Source organism: Apis laboriosa, unplaced genomic scaffold (genome assembly GCF_014066325.1).
Source record: "Apis laboriosa isolate Shangri-la unplaced genomic scaffold, ASM1406632v1 scaffold19_cov150, whole genome shotgun sequence".
NCBI classification, from domain to species: Eukaryota; Metazoa; Arthropoda; class Insecta; order Hymenoptera; family Apidae; genus Apis; species Apis laboriosa.
In genome coordinates, this window is record NW_025222278.1 from 3151189 (window position 1) to 3156969 (window position 5781).

A 5781-nucleotide genomic window follows, 5' to 3' on the forward strand; every position below is an offset into this window, starting at 1 on the left:
TGTGTACTATGATCCGTTTCCGGGACAATTCCGTAAAGAGATATTTGTGAAAGTTAGTTATAGTAGAAAGTTCTTTTCTTCCTCTATCAAGTCAACTAAAAAGTATCATTTATATGTGTATCTAATGAATGAAGCTCTGATATTTGAAGAAAGTGAGACCGGATAACTCGATATATGATTTCAAGTGTGGTTAAAAATATTTGACAATAATTCAATCGGTAAAAATAAATTTAACAATTTCAACTCCTTCGAGCATTTTAATTTTATTCAAATTAACTTGATTAACATTTCAATAAAATGCAAAATTATTTTCGTTTCATAAAACGATTTTATCGATAAAATACAGTAAATCTTGAATATTTTCATTCAATTAATAAATTCAATGATTAACTTTCAAGGTGAATGAAAAGTATAATGATTAATGAAATTGCAAATTATTAGTTTTGAATTAAACATCATGAATAATTTTTTCTTATCATTTACTTAATGTAATTGATTTGTTTTTCTTTTTTCTTAGATTGGACAAAGACGAAGAGAGACGGAAATAGAATGAGACAGCTTTGTTCGTATTACGCAAAGACGCCGCGCTGTGGCGCGCATGTCACTCCGTCTCTGTCTCTCTTCATCTAACGCAAACTTCAATCGCACACATATCTCAATAAATAAATCTCAACTCAAACAAAATTTTTGTATATCAATTTATGTTTTTTACTCTCTCTTTTAGCTCTTTCAATTAATTCTTCAAAGATGATGACACGAATATATATCGAAACTCTATCTATACGTCTATCTTATTTTTTTGTTAGAATTATCTTTTCGCTGATGTCATCAATTACAAGTGATCGTCTAATGTCGATAGACGAGTAATCAACAATAAAAATTCGGCTATTTGGCGCACGTGGACAACGTATCATCGCTGGAACATGGACAAAGCACATGCGACATTCTCGCGTAATACCGGCTTAATATTCATCGCGACGGAATGGCCCGATTACAAAACTGTGCCGCAAAACACCTGGTAATTCGATAATGATGACTGCGTGTAGTGCTATGGGACGAATCGTAGACGTCGAACCGTTTCGAAATTGGAATCAAAAGCTTCTCCAAGCTTTCCAATTGCATTAATTATCGACGCTTCGTTCATCCCTCCATGATTGAAAATTCTGCGACTGAGATTGAAAAGATTTAATAGATAATAAGATTAAAGCTTTCGAATATTTGCAATAAAGTTGAAAGAATTTAGTAGACATAGTATGATATATTTGATTAATTCGTTATTTGAAATCGATTTCGATGAAAAACAACTTCGTCATCATCACCTCATTTTTTTTTCACTATCTTTTAATCTAATTTCGACTTCGATTGTTTTTCAATTTAATTTAGATTTCAATCGATATTCTTGTGTATCAATTTTTGTATTTATTCTGGCTGTTATGGATAGACTTTCCAAAAGAAAACATAAACATATTAATATCTTGTATATGTTTAATTGTTGTGTATACATGTGTTCATTATTACATTACATGAATTAAATTATAATTAATAATTAGTCATAATTATCGAATGTTTCGTATAGTTTTGTTAACTATATTATATTAATATTATTAATAATTCTATCGTTATTTATATTATTTATATTTTTTAATCAAATATATCCCATAATGAATTCCTAAATTTTGTTTATTTTATCAATAATAACATTTTACGTATATTTGGACACAAATTTTTCTTTTTATTTTCATACATTCATATTTGAGATCTATTATCAATAAAGACGAATAGCAAAATGAATTAAATATAGTAGTCACTTTGTGCCAAAGTGATTTGTAAAATATTTTCGTCTAATTTTATACGTTTACACAAGGCTGATCTTTCAAGGCTATAGTTTGGTAATTTCAACACTAACAAAATTCTCTTTATACGCTTCGCATATGTTCCTCTTCTTCTTATTTCGTCATTAAAATTTAGACCTTTGAAACATGCAAATTACTCGATAAACACTTATTAAATATTAACAACATATTAACACTTAAAAATTTTTATTTTAATTTTATCAAATGAATATTCTTTTTAATTTTATCACGTTCACAATTCTTTATAATTATATGTATATTGAATCACTTGTTGATTTTATTATTAACTCAAAATTAAGAGATATTTCCTGCGATTATTTTGCTACTATTATCTGCAAATTCTGGTGAATCATTCTATAATAATATATTCAAGCGTATTGGATATTATTGCTATGATTCGGAATAGTCATAATCAGTGACTAAACATTTATCGATAAAAGCGTTTAAAAGTCATTGTAGCTTGATTCACGAGATTTCATCATTTGTTTAAAAAAAAAGAATAATGATTCTTGAAATATGATGAATAATATGCACATTCTAGAACAATAAATTCACGAATCTTTATGTTATTTAGAGTTTTATGTTCTAAAAAAAAATTGTTCCGAATAAAGATCATCATTTCAAACAATATTGTTGAAAATTGAAAATTTTGTGAAATAATAAATTTTTTTTTCGAACTTTAAAAAAATAAATAAATATTATAATAAATTAATTTATCGTCTAATATAATGCTTAATGTTTATAAATATATTATCGTTCCAACAAACTTTCTACTTTTAATCTTTCCGATTTCAAAATCTACTATTTTACTATTTTACTATTTTACTATTTTACTATTTTACTATTTTTGATTCCAAAGTCAATAAATTTATCTTCTATGAATCAAAATTCTCTTTGCATAATGTAGCAAAATATATAATTTCATTAACATAGATAATATATAATTCTCACAATTTTCCTATATTTCCTATAATTTTCATTTAAGTCATATAACTGGTTGTTAAGCAAATAAATAGATAATGCCTTTAAATATGCAGATAAGTAGTAAATAGATGGATGAACAAATAAGTAGATGAAAATACAAGAATAGAAGTGGGTAGATGGATAGCTAAATAAATATGTACATAACTATGTAGAATGAAATGATAAATAGACTAGGAATAAATAAATAGAATACCTAAATAAAAAAAATTATTAATAATATAGTTAAAAATACAAATATATAATATAACAAATAAAAATCAATTCGCTTATAGAAATTTTTTTATAGAAAATGGAAAGTAAATATCGAATGAAATCAAATGAATAAAATAAATAAAAGAAAGTAAGTAATAATTAAAATAATTAAAAAAATTAACTTAAAATTTAAAATATTTTAATACAATTATATTTCATTGCAAAATTTTTATTATATTATATATAAAGTGAAGAAGAAAATAATTTTTTAAAATAAAATATATTCTTTAAATGAAGAAAAATAATTCCTTGTGAACAGGGATCATAAATTAATATTTTCAAAATTATAAATAATTTTTTATTACAACGAACAGCTCTTTCGCTTCAAAAGCAATTCTTTGATCTAAAGATATCGAATAATGGAAATAGAAATAGGTTCTTCTAGGCAAAAAGAGAAAGATAGATAAACAGAGAGAGAGAAAGAGAAAGAGAGAGAGAGAGAGAGAGAGAGAGAGAGAAAGAGAGAGAGAGAGAACGTTAAAACAGAATAGAAAGTCTTTTTATTAATTTTCAAAGAATATTTGTTTAAACACACTAATAAAGTTCCTTTCTCTCGCATCTGACTCGTAAATAATATATCAATCTTTTCTAAAGTCTATGTTTCGTAATTTTTTCATACGCTATACATTCTTGATCATACAATATACATTCTCTCCATGTAAAGAAATTCTTTTTATCGTACGATTTATAAATAACGAAATTTATTTTTATATTTTTCTAATAAATTCTCACATTTTTACAAATATATTCAAAGTTTCAAAGTAAATATTGAAATATTTTAAGGATAAACTATCATCTTGAATCGAGATAAACGATTGCTTAGCGTCAAATATTTGTCAGGGAATAGTTGTCGTGAAGGATAAATTCAACGCGAATTATTCTTACGAACGGATTGGTTGTGGGGAAAACCTGGAATTAAATAGAAACGTAGTAGTCTGAATGTCGTGTTTCATGGAACCAATAATAATAGGGGAAATTTGGATGATTGCGAGGACTTGGAACGGTCTCAAGAGTTACAAAGTGCATCGATACTCGAGAGGAACATCTACTTTCGTTTAATAAATCACGAGCGCCACTTCTATTCATCTATTTGATTTTAAAAATTTATCAATTTTTTAAAATCCTAATATTATTCCTGGGATACCTTAGGCATCGAGATTCGACACATCGACGAAATATTTAAAATTTCTTAAAATCTGGGAACAGATCTTGGATCAAACATGACTACGCAAAGTTTACAATTACGTAGATGGAAAAGGAGGGATTGTTGGGTGACGTGGAAAATGTATTCCCAGCTCACGGTGGACGCGTTTACATGAGCCACGGAAGATTCCCAAGATTCTTGGCGAACGGCCAAACACAATGAGAGATAAAAGTCGTTCATTCCCTCGGCAGCATCATCGTAGAGGCTGAGAATTCGCAAATCGGGAGCCGCGGTTGCTCGTTTTGTTTTGGCTGCGTTTAGACCTGGCTTCTACTTCGCTCGCATAATTTCGCGCCCGATCCTTCCAAGTAAAATAATTTCTTTGCTAAATAATTACCTCAACCCTCTTGCATTTGCACCATTGTCCGCTAAGTTTCGATCAATCGGAAAGAAATGAAAAAATCGTGCGACTTACGATCCAATTCTTTCCACATTTTATTTATTTTAATGATTTCTTTCTTTGTACACGAGAAACGATTGCTGCTCCCTTCAGAAGAAATTGTAATTTTTAAGAAATATGAATTATTTAAGTAAGTAAACTCTTATCCTTATCGCAAACGAAGTGTAAATATTTTTTTTATCTTATAATTTGTATAAAATTTGAAATTATAATAATATATTAGCAATAAGCAAAGAATATTAGAAACATATGGTAATTCAAAATATAAAGTAATCCTAGAAAATTAAATAATTAATTTTTTTCTAAAAGTTAAAATTGAAAAAAATTTGCATAAAACTAAAAAAAAGTATATAATGAGAGTAAAAAAAGATAAAAAGAAACTGATTGAATACATTAACATTCCTATTTTTCCATTTAAGAAATAAAAAATCGAATCATTAATCTAAATTAATTCATTATTATGCGTATTAGAATATTCGGTACGGTAAGTTCTAGAAACAAGAGATAACACGTTTACTTACCATTGCTACGATGATGTCTGGCATGATTTTGATTTTATCTAGAATTACAAACGAAGTAATAAGGAAAAGCAAATTACATATTATATAAGCATCGTGCAGACTTATATTTGTTTAAAAATATAACGATATCATCAGTTATTGAGTCACGAAACAACGCACAGCCAACACGGTCGACCGTCTTGAAAGAAAGACCTAAAGATATCCGAAAAATTGAATAATCCTAACCGACTATTATAAACACGTTGAATCGCGTTGCAAAAAGGTTGAGAAACACTGCGGGACGCAGGATCAACGTTAAACAACGGTTCCTTTCCTATTCTTTTATTTCTGTATCTTCTCTCTTTCTTTTTTTCTTTTTTTTCTTTTTTCTAGTTTTATAAAGCAAACGTAAACCGTCGTACGAGTTTTTGAGGAAAAAAAGTAGAAGCGAAAGAAAAACGGGGAAGACAAAGGGCGAATTAAAAAAAGAAGGCGAGCACGATCCGATCGGGGGGACCGTGGTGAGAGAGAGTGGGAGCGTAAGTCCGCTTTGCGAGCGGGGTCACCCGGACCCCGGAAGAGCGGGCG